The sequence below is a fragment of the Mytilus edulis genome, chromosome 2 (genome assembly GCF_963676685.1).
Source record: "Mytilus edulis chromosome 2, xbMytEdul2.2, whole genome shotgun sequence".
NCBI lineage: Eukaryota > Metazoa > Mollusca > Bivalvia > Mytilida > Mytilidae > Mytilus > Mytilus edulis.
This window is the reverse complement of record NC_092345.1, coordinates 96,312,252-96,324,531: the sequence shown is the minus strand read 5'-3', so window position 1 is coordinate 96,324,531 and position 12,280 is coordinate 96,312,252.

Genomic DNA, 12,280 nt, shown 5'->3' with positions numbered 1-12,280 from the left:
GACATAGCTCTCAAAGGGGATGATGAAATCTTACGTAGCCTCATATTGTAATACATCATGATCTACCTATTGTCCGGATAAGGTCATGATATCTTTAAAAACAACGAGGATGGGCCATGTCGAAAAAAAAACAATAAAAGGGAGATAACTTCTACACAGCCTCATCTGGTAATACTTCATGATGAGACCTACCGATGGTCCATTGTTGGTCGTGATAACTCCAATAGAAACTAGGGGAAGCCATGTAAAAAAAATGCTGGAATTAAAAAAAAAAAAAAGAAAAAAAAAACCCAAAAAACATGAGAAAAACAATAAGGTTTTTCCTCGCGTAGAGGAAAGACCTTAACAATATATATTATGCCACAGTACAGGTCAACGCAGATTGTTACTCTCCATATATAACTAATTATAAACTTCCTGGGATAATAAATAGTATTACCCTGGTATTTGTATGCGGTATTGATCAGCATTGGAACAGTTTATAGCTTGTTTTTCATCATACAGTGAATAATTAGTATAATTACTTTGCTTGAGTAATTAGTGTTCTGCCTGGTTTTAAGTGCAGGAAAGAAATGTTTCTGTTGAAAGCTCATTTTAACGTTTGAGTATTTCATAATCTTGATTAAATCTCAAAATGACAGAATTTCATATGCCCCTGAAATGTCATCGAAAAACAGTGATAGAGTTTTTTTATACTATTACATATACAAAATTTAAGTGACACCTCATTTAATTGGATGTAAGACCCACTTGAATTCAATCCACTTTATTCTTTGTTGGTTCAAATTTCAAACCATAAACGGTGAACCACGAACCACTATCTGTGTAGTTGATTTCCCTTGAGGGATACTGTATCCATTTCAATTCAAACTTCAATACAGAAATTTCCTAATGACATAATATTGCTTCTGAATATTGAGCCAAAGATAATAGTATCTGGTTTCATGCTGGGGACAAACAACAATAATGAGCCAAAGAAATAGTATCTGGTTTCCTGCTGGGGACAAACAACAATCAATCTGTTCTGAACAAGAACTTTTATTTCTTAAACTCATAATAACTCTTTAAATGCATCATCGTAATAGGAGAAATGTATTATGCACGGTAAAAACCTGATCATATTATGTCATGCTTTACAAGAACCATGAAATATCAATGAATACCATAAACTTCAAGCCAATACTGCTGTAAACAGAACAATATAGCGATTGTTATTGTAAGAGAAATAAGCTATTGTATCACGCAGCTTTAAATGTTGTTACAAATTTTGTGCTTTGATGATTTGGTGTTTATCAAAAATTATCAAAAGCAAATACTACTTCTAAAAACAGTAAGCTAATTTCAATACTTCAGGTCATATTTTGTTGTATGGATATAAACACAATTACAAATATTTAGTAACTAAAATAACATGAACTCTTAGGATAAAGGTTCTTCAACTTCGTACTAGATTTGTCCTTTTACTGTTTTATTTGAGCGTCACTTGTGAGTCTTTGAACACAACATGCGCGTCTCATGTACATAATTATAAGCCTGATATATTTTTCTATTTGATAGCTCATTTGTCTTTCAATAACAAACCCTCTTTGTTTTGGATAACGTTAAGGTTTAAACTAAAAGTATTTACATTTTTTTTAGCTGTACATACACTTGTATTAAATCCATCGCTAAATGTTATAATTGACTATTGTAACAGGTTGATATAAAGAGATTATTACTATTGTTTCTATTTTAAAGAGGTCTATATTATGTTATTGGCATCTGTTAATTTGACGAGACATATGGCAGCGATTGTTCTAGTGGGTAGAATATTCATAAGGGTTTACTGTTATACCTTATGTGTACGATGAACTTGCATTCACATGATTGATAGAATATGGTTAATAGAGAAGTCGGTTATAATCTAATGACTTTATAATGTACAAGTTTGTATTTCTTAACTGAATTAACCTTATAAAGATTTAATTGGCCATAACAACATGTCGATTTAAGAAAAAGTCAAGTATAACTCAATTATAAGGATTAAATTGACATGTGAAAAATATGTTTTGAACATCATTATTTTCTGATCTGGTGCATACGGGTACCACATACACGTAAATAATCTGGATCTTGAGATACACTTACAGTATGCGTTTAAAAGTGAAATTATGAGTAGAAGTCCTACTGTTTGATTGCCGTCTAGTTGGCATATAACCTGAACATCTTTAATTTTAAATTAAAGGAGTTTGCTTCCTTACTTAAAAAACGGTAAATATGTTCAAACTTTGGGACCGGTAATTATGTTCTAACTTTGGGACCGGTAATTATGTTCTAACTTTGGGACCGGTAATTATATCAGAACTTTGATACGAGTAATTATGAATATGGAACTTGGATAACTTGTGATCGTTGTAGTTTAGGAAATAAATTTATGTTTCCGAAACAAAATATAATACAAAATAGGGTGATTTTCATATTTTTCATGGTCCTACTTTTGAAATTTAAGCGAAAAAAAGCATATATATTTTTTTTGTGGTGTGATACCAAAACGGGTACAGCAAATCCCGTTCAGCATCATACGACCACAGTGTGGTGATGAGTTAGTCAAGCAAATGCGAAAGTGAAAACGATATCCCTCTGAGCCCTTGAATTTGTAACAGATTACTATAAAAGACCCTATATATTGAAAGGCGTATATATTATAGGCGTCAAATACTGAGGGTGAGATATTTAATAAAAAAAAATATTTTGGTTTGCATAAATTGAAGAAAAAAACACTCGTTTGTTCGATAAAACTCGTTTTTATCTCCGACACACGAAAAAAAAATGTATAAATGATAATAAGTATGAAAGGAAAAATTACTGAAAATAAAAAGCCATTAAATCAGAACAATGATGAAAAAACAATATTTAAAAACAAAATTGGTTGGTAAGAGTCATATCACACCCTGTGTTATAAATAATACAAAAAAATATCAATCAAAGTAAGCTCCCGTATTTGTTTGTATGAACCCATTTTATGTCGAAATCATAAGAGAACAAAAATGATATTGACAATTTTAAGGTGAATAAAACAATAAGTAACGCAATGTTTATAATAGAATAATGTATTCCAACAAAAATTAAAAATGTAAAATAAAATCGTAAACTTACCGTCCTTAAGTTTAATCCAATTAAAAATGAGAAGACGTATTGCAAAATGTATATAATGTCAAAAATAAGTTACATATTCACTAACAAGGAGTAAAATCCATATGTTTTCCGGTGTTGAACTACTCATAAAATCAGAATATAATGACCCAGTAAAATCATCGATCTCAGCAATAATTGATTTTTTTGTTCAATAATGCAGTTTTTTTTATCTACAAATGTAATTTACAATTAAGTTTATAATACGATTGATATTTGACTTTCATCAGTTCGTTATATAACCCGATTTTGTTTAATCGAAGCACATTATTCCTGAATTACGTGCATCATCATGTTGACTATATGCATCATTAATATAACAGAATGGAAATCAGTGTTCTTTCCTTAAATACTCCAAACTAACTGATATTAGCTTTGTATTAGCCTCTAAGTCTATTTCGTAATAATATATTATACGGAGTTCTGGATATTATTGGATAATTTTCATGATTTACAAGACTTTTGATTGCTATATTAAAACAACGTAATTTCCATGTTTTTCCATAAATAAACAACAACGTGAGTGATATTTTAGATTGGTCATGCAGTCAGTCATTTGTGTGCATCGTACTTATATACATGTATCTATTTGCTTAAATAAAATGCATTTTCATGTTTCTTTGGTGAATTTATAAAGGTTTTTAATTGTTAAGTAATTAAAAGGTTCTGAAAAAAATGTATACACGATACATCAATTTATTCCTTCCTGTTTAAAAAATCATACATATTTGATTTAGATGTAATAATATCATGCATGGTATATTGGTCAGAACAAAACGAGCTTATAGAATAACTTATACAAAGACGGATTGCGCAAATAGTTATCAAAAGTACCAGACGCGCGTTTCGTCTACATAAGACCCATCAGTGACGCTCATATCAAAATAGTCATAAAGCCAAACAAGTACAAATTTGAAGAGCATTGAGGATCCAAAATTCCAAAAAGGTTGGGCCAAATACGGTTGAGGTAATCTATGCCTGCAAAGAAAGGTGATATTCCAATATTTCAAAACCGAACGAAGCGCATGTGGTAACTTTTTCAACCGCAAAACGTTACGCGAATAATTCCACGTCATCTCATATCGGTTACCAAAACACAAGGTCAATAATGATTTTTTGTTTAAATTCATCAACATTCAATGTTTAGTTAATTAAAATGCGTAAATAAATTTGTTCTATTATCTTCATGCAAACATTACGTGTATTTAAATATGTAGATGGTAGTAATTTTCTCTAACACAATGTGTTTACTCTTTTTTAGAAATAAAATCCTACCTACCACTAAAACAAATAATTTAACAATGTGCACTCATGGATGTTCACTTATGGGACACTTTTACATACCTGCAGTATATATATATCATGCCGTATATATCATGTACTGTAATACGACGCTAGATTAAAACTGAAGTGGAAAGGTAACACTCGACCACCAGAGCTTCATTTTTATGAAGCCCAGGTGGTCGTGTGGTCTAGCGCACCGGTAACAGTGCAGGCGATTTGGTGTCCCGATCTCAGTAGCATGGGTTCGAATTCCAGCGAGGGAAGAACCAAAAATTTGCGAAAGCAAATTTACAGATCTAACATTGTTGGGTTGATGTTTAGACGAGTTGTATATTCATAATGTACACAGCCATGTATCACCATCACTGCTGGAGGTCCGATGGATACATATGTTGTAGAGTTGTCACTGGCTCAGACGTACTTATATATAATATATATATATACAACTCGTCTAAACATCAACCCAACAATGTTAGATCTGTAAATTTGCTTTCGCAAATTTTTGGTTCTTCCCTCGCCGGGATTCGAACCCATGCTTCTGTGATATCGTGACACCAAATCGCCTGCACTGCAGCCGTCCCGCTAGACCACACGACCACCTGGGCTCTCAATAAAAGAGCTTTCGGTGGGCATGTGTTACCTTTCCACGTCAGTTTTAATCTAGCGGCGTACTACAGTACATGATATATAAGGCATGAAGATGTTATTGTTACAGATCAGCTAAATTATCTATAGTAAAGGATCCTACAAATTAATGTAAGATACAGTCACAGAAAATAATTATATTCACAAGTACGTCTGAGTCAGTGACAACCATACAACAGATGTATCCATCGGATCGCCATCAATGATGGTGATACATGGCTGTGTACATAATGTATATACAACTCGTCTAAACATCAACCCAACAATGTTAGATCTGTAAATTTGCTTTCGCAAATTTTTGGTTCTTCCCTCGCCGGGATTCGAACCCATGCTACTGTGATATCGTGACACCAAATCGCCTGCACTGCAGCCGTCCCGCTAGACCACACGACCACCTGGGCTCTCAATAAAAGAGCTATATATATATATATATATATACAACTCGTATAAACATCAACCCAACAATGTTAGATCTGTAAATTTGCTTTCGCAAATTTTTGGTTCTTCCCTTGCCGGGATTCGAACCCATGCTACTGTGATATCGTGACACCAAATCGCCTGCACTGCAGCCGTCCCGCTATATACAACTTGTCTAAACATAAACTTATAATATAAGTAACGGTTTCGTAAACAATTTGAAAAAACCCCAAAACCTTTGTAATGAAAACTAGGATAATGGATATAGTATCAGCTAGTGCACACAAATATCTTAATCAGTAACATGTGTATAATTAAGGAGAATGAAAATAAATGAAAAATTTATAAGTTATAAATCGAAGTACAGTGTTGAAACTGTTTTTTGTTCTAGCCAAACACAGAGACCATTTTGATAGTTACAGTCAGTCATAATAAGATATGAGTGGAAAACAATTAGTTTTACATGACCTTGGGGTAATTATTTAATTAGGAAAAGATACGATTGATTAAAGGTCTTTAGAAACAGGTAATCATTGTGCCAGGATATAACTTCTTAATATGTCTGCCTTTAATGAGGCGAAACCCAGGTAAACTTGATATGAGCTTTAATCTAGGTTAAACATACATGTCATTGGCAAGTATAGCAACTAGACGTTCAAATATCCATGATAGCTAGATACAACTAAACTGTGCACTAGTTTATGATTGTTAGTCCTAAAAAAGCGTTTATATTTTAGTAATATTTAACAAGTCTAAACATAAAAACACCAAGCACTACTGTTCAGACTTTTGGATTCCTGTGATTAAGATTATAACACAATATTGACTGCTGTATTTTTTTTAGCTATTATGTCTCTTTTTCTTGGTCACACATAGTTGTCAATATAATGGGATTTGATGTCACTGTCATTCAAGTGAGAAGTTTACCTAGCTATAAAACCAGGTTCAATCCACCATTTTCTATTCAGAAAATGTCCGTACCAAGTCAAAATATGATAGTTATTATTCATTCGTTTGATGTGTTTGAGCTTTTGATTTTGACATTTGATAATGGACTTTCCGTTTCGATGTTCAGTATTGTTGTGGTTCTATTTCAATTCAGTTACTTATTTAATACACAGCTAGTAGATTGTTGTTTGGTAGATGTAATTAAAGACTAATGAACAATCTTAACAAAAACTGAACAGATCTTAACATACTGGAAGCAAGTTGTGTGGACGGTATTGAATTTACTGCAAAGTATAAGTCGGAAAAATAACTGAAAAACTAAACATGAATTAATGATTTATTAATCAGTCTCTTAATAGCTGTTTAGATCAAAATGGATGTTTCAGTTCAACATTTGTTTACAAGGGCTCTAATTTGAAATGACATCCTAGACTAGTTTTATAGGCCGGTGACAACGTATTGGCTAACGAAACAAGTAAACGATCACCAAAGTACCCAATAAAAAGTAAAGTAGCAATTTGGTTTATCGAACAAAGAACACAATACACAGTACCGTAACATGTAAAAACATGTAACTTTCAGTGTTGTCTCTTGGGTACCATTATTTGTCTGTTTCTCTTTTTTTCATTTTTAGCCATGACGTTGTCAGTTTATTTTCGATCTATGAGTTTGATTGTCAATCTGGTATCTTCCGCCCCTCTTTCATATATATACTTTTACTTTATATTTGTATGACGAAAAACTCCAACTTAACTTTAAATCAACACAGAAACTGTTTTATTTACATGTTGTGTATTTAAGTTACCCTTTATCAATGATTTAAATGAGATATGTACATGTAAAATAAAAACGAGAGGGAGGTTTGAAGTAAACGAAAACATCAATGAAAAAAACTAGAAAGTCATTTGTAGAATAACTAATTGACATACTAGCAGATGAACAAATAAAGTCAACCCTGAAACAATATATAATTTACCAAAATTTTGAAATGCACCAAATACAGAACACTTTTCGATTTTCATAAAGTTTTGTTGCAAATACACAAAACCTGATATATATTGCCATTTAAAACAATGTTTGTTGTTGTAGAGCATAAGTACAGGTACGCTCTATGTAAACTTATCGAGCCTTTGCGTAAAAATCAACATTACACCTTAGTGATCATGGGATCATTGATTATGGTCTTCATCGGTACTATCATTGGTTTTTAATTAAATATGAATAGATATACCGCTATAATTGATAAGCACTGTTTGTTTTACATCCTTCCAACACTTATATTTTGGCTTTGCACACGGCAATGTTTTTCGAAAACTATTTCTAAACTCTCATTCCATTGGATGTATACTGAAAAGTATAGTAAATATGGTTTATGTATTACTTGGAATAGACTTTGAACTAGCTGTCAGTAACTGCATTTTATCTTATATAGGAACCTAGTGATCATCATTAGTGCCAATCTGTTACGCTTCATGCAGCTGATATTTATAGTTTGTTTGGTATGTTGTGCTATAACACCACTGCCCAAGGTTAGCTGTAGGGTTCAGAACTCAAAACCATATTCCGTCATATCTTTATCTGTCTATCCACATCGATGGCCTGTTATTCAGTGATTGACGTTTGTTGCTGACTGTCCTAATTTTTTAAAATTTTTGCTGGTTTAAGCATAAATCTGAATTGATTGTTTATGATAAACATAAATCAGGACGTTTGGTATCTTTTTTGAATTGTTTCACATTTTTTCATTTCTCATCTTTGATAGCTTACTTACTACGCTGTATGGGTTTCGCTCAATATTAAAAGCCGTACAGTACTCGACATTTATTTGCACCCTTGTTGTTTTTGAGATCTGATGGTAATTTGTCTCATTGGCATTTACCACACATCTTATTATTTTTATATAAATACGCCAGAAGCGCGTTTTTCCTGTACAAGACTTAACAACAGCGCAAGAACCATAACAGCGAGAGGACCATCTAAGTCAAACATTTGATGTGTATCTAGAAAGACTTGTGCCTGATTTATTAAAAAAAAACCAACAAGTGTAACGTACGATTCAAACAGTAAATTGATAGAAACTAACCACATAAGTCTTATTTTATGTCACCACCACTGAGCTTGTAAATACTATATTATATATAAAATATAAAAACATTAAACTACAAGGTGAATTGACCCACAGGTTGTACAAATCATTAAACAGGCTACATATATTTAAAACATCAATCCATTCCGCCACCACATACAACACAATAGCACACACCCTAGTAAACAAGGATTAAAGACAAATGTATAATTTGAAATCGTATAACAAGGTTATTATACTGTTAATGAATGTTTTTGTGCTTTTTTTGTTTCTATTATTTTCAGCAGCTGGTGGTTGTAATGACGTGACAGATGTTATAGAATTCATAATGTTGCCTCCTTGCTGTTTAACCATCAAAGTAATACGTTTTCTAATTTCTTACACAAAGGAGGGCGTCGAAAGAAAAAAGAAAACTATTGGCTATATTCAATTACACATCTTTGAGGAGGTACAATGCTTATAATCTGAAGGATAACCCAATATATAAGTATACATGAGAATTTCATAAGATAAACACGTATGTATAAACTCATCATAGATACAAGAATTAACATGTTGCGTACAAATGACTCTCATCAGTGACGCTTGAATAAAAAACGACGAAGGATCATGGAGGACCCATAATTTCATTAGGCGTTGCCAAATACAGCTACGTAAAGTTGTTCTTTGGGTGAAATCTTTACCATGCGCACACAATCTGTCATTATAGCAAAACAACAATAATAATAGGGACGCTATTTACAAATATAATAAGATGCCTACAATTTATTAATTTTTTTCCTAGGAGGAAAAATTGTTTCAAAGGCCAATAATACTATGTTCAATAATGAGTGGACTGGTCAATCGCATTGAATGGCGAATACATGAAAATAAACAGTCTGAAGATTTTCTTAAATTTCAAGTTTATATATGCCGATTTGCAACTTAGCGAGGAGACGTTGCAAGCACGGTGATGTGTTATACTTTTTGATAAAATTTTAAAATCTATTGTCACGTTAAGATAATTTTGACAAAAATATCACAACTTTTGTAAAAACTCTCTTGCTACCTCAGTGACAGGTACACGAGCAATAGTTAAATTCACCATTTTCAAGTGATATTTGCCTAATATTGTGTCGAATAATAATAGTAATAATTTTTGATGTCCTTATTTGAAAGATCAGAATCACTTCTCAATTTATTTCACATTGGTAAACGAACTGGAGGACATTCTAAGAATTTCATCCTAGCAGGTGTTAACTCATTATTTTAAAGTGATGGTCTTCTCACCTATGGCCAATATCAAGGATACAATTCATATCTTTGGCGCTAAAATCTGATGTTTAATTTACATTTACGGAATTTAACGATGTGGGTAATCCTATGACAGTGTTTGCACCACAAAAGGATTTTTTATTGAATTAGATTGAGAGTTGTCTACAATTATCAATACTCATACAGACTGAACACATCTTATCATTTTTCTTGAAATGTCCTGTACCAAGTCAGGAAAATTGTAGTTTTTATCTTTTAGTTCCTTCTTGTGTGTGTTTCATTGTCGTTTGGTTTTTTGTTGCACATCAGTGTTTCTGTTATGTCGTTCTTTTCTTATATTTCATGTGCTTCCCTCGGTTTTATTTTTCAATCCGGATTTGTTGTGTTTTCTCTCAATCGATTTATGACTTTCGAACAGTAGTATACTACTGTTGCCTTTATTTAATGCCCAATTTTTGTTAAGAATAACTGTTTTTTTCATATTTAATGTTATCTACAATTTCTACATACAAATTATTTATAATTAACTTGAACAAATTGAACAATTCACTCATACGCAAGACCACAATGGATTGACTAGAGTATAGAAATATGATGACTTATTATTCCCCCTTTTCTGCAGTTAAACTTCTGTTTCATAAGGTGTCCGTTTTCCCTACCAGAGTTGGAAGTTTTATTCGAAGCATCGTATTGGGGTTAGTCACAAACTATGCACGTTAAAGAACATATGCAACAACTTTTACATGAGTCCGAAGATGACTTGTTGTAAATGTAACATGTCATTTTCAAATGTACCCCGTAATGCAGTGTCTGTTCAGTTTTTCAACCCAGTCGACCGATTTTCAAGCATCAAATACTTGTGTTATCAATTGTTAGTTTGTTCTTGTCCTGAATATTCAAGAAATATTTTTCCCTAGTCTTTTATTCAACAACATAATATGCATTCAACCATACAAATCATACATAAGCGTTACCCTTCAAGAGAACAATTTGTATTTTACTATATCAATCAGGAACCCACACATTTCAAAGATAAAACTTTTTTTAAGTGCTATTTGACAAACAAGGCCCATCAAAGGTCATCCCTGCCATAGGGAATTGGAACTATGGTTTCTTGATAAAATCATGTCAGTACTAAGCGTTAACTACTGAGCTAATGATACCCTCGGTGACTAGCAGTCAATCAGCAACAGTATCGTAGTAAGAAGAGAATGAGATATCTTGTTATTAAAAAAATCTCTCCAGTCAAACTTGAAATTTATCAGTTCCATAAATACATTTAACAGTTTCCACTTGAACTTGACATTTGCCATTTCATACTTGAAAATTTCTAGTTCCATTTTTTCTTTTCTCATTTTCAGCTTGACATTTCTCACTTTAACCCGTAAACATGTCTAACCACCGACGCATTCTTCATCTGCATATTTTAAGTCAAAAGCATGTAATTTAGTCATTTGGTCTATTAACAATTTATACCCCATTTTTCTATGTTATAAGGTACGTCCGTCAGTATACGAACACTCATACTGTTCGGTATCGAAGCGTCAATATACAATTATCGTTATCAACTTTTATGTCCGTGTGAATGTGTTATGTTTAATAATCTTTCCTGTGATATTAAACACGTTAATGAAAATGCCAAAAGACGTGTTTTACTCGGTGTTAATTTTTTAAAATATTTGTGTAGGGTTATTGAAGGGCAAACATGCATACTTTTTATGGGATGGTTTGACAGCCAAAAGATAACCAAATTGCGCAATATTATTTGTTTTTGATGCTTTTATGTAGCATCCACACGAATACAAATTGGTTTCCGGGTTATAATTTAACAGTTCCTTCACCTTTTAATTGATATTAAACAATTACCAAACATACAGGACAATCTCAATTATTACTAGTATGCATGTTATCTAAAAGTTAATGGCCTTTTCATTCCTGTGGTATAATCTTAAAAGACACAGTTCATTGGACCTTTAGCAAGCAACAACCAATCAATCAACCTCGCCTGCGATTTAATTCATATGGTTCTGACACAACTAGTTAAAATCAGTTATGTCATAAACATGTATGCGTAGACAAGAGGGAAAATGAAAATAAACCATAAATTGCAAGTGTTCATTTTTCTTGTTTTGTTGTTAATACTATCGTCTTGTTCGTGCATGCTTGACACTACTGTTTGCTATCTATGGTGATAATTTCATATAATATCTTTAAACCATATCTGTAGCATATTCAGATGCTACAATATGGTATCATGTTAACACTTATCGGGTGAATCCAATTTTTAAAAAAAACGACAGTACTTTAGAAAATAGCAATACCAGTTGATATTCAAAGTGTATTATTCCTTAAAAATGTGCACATTCTATTAATAAGACAATTTCTAAATCTAACAAATCTCAATCTTATTTATTCCAAAACCCCTCATAAAATAAGAGTTATTTCGGAACAGTTTTGCTATGTACTGTAGACAGC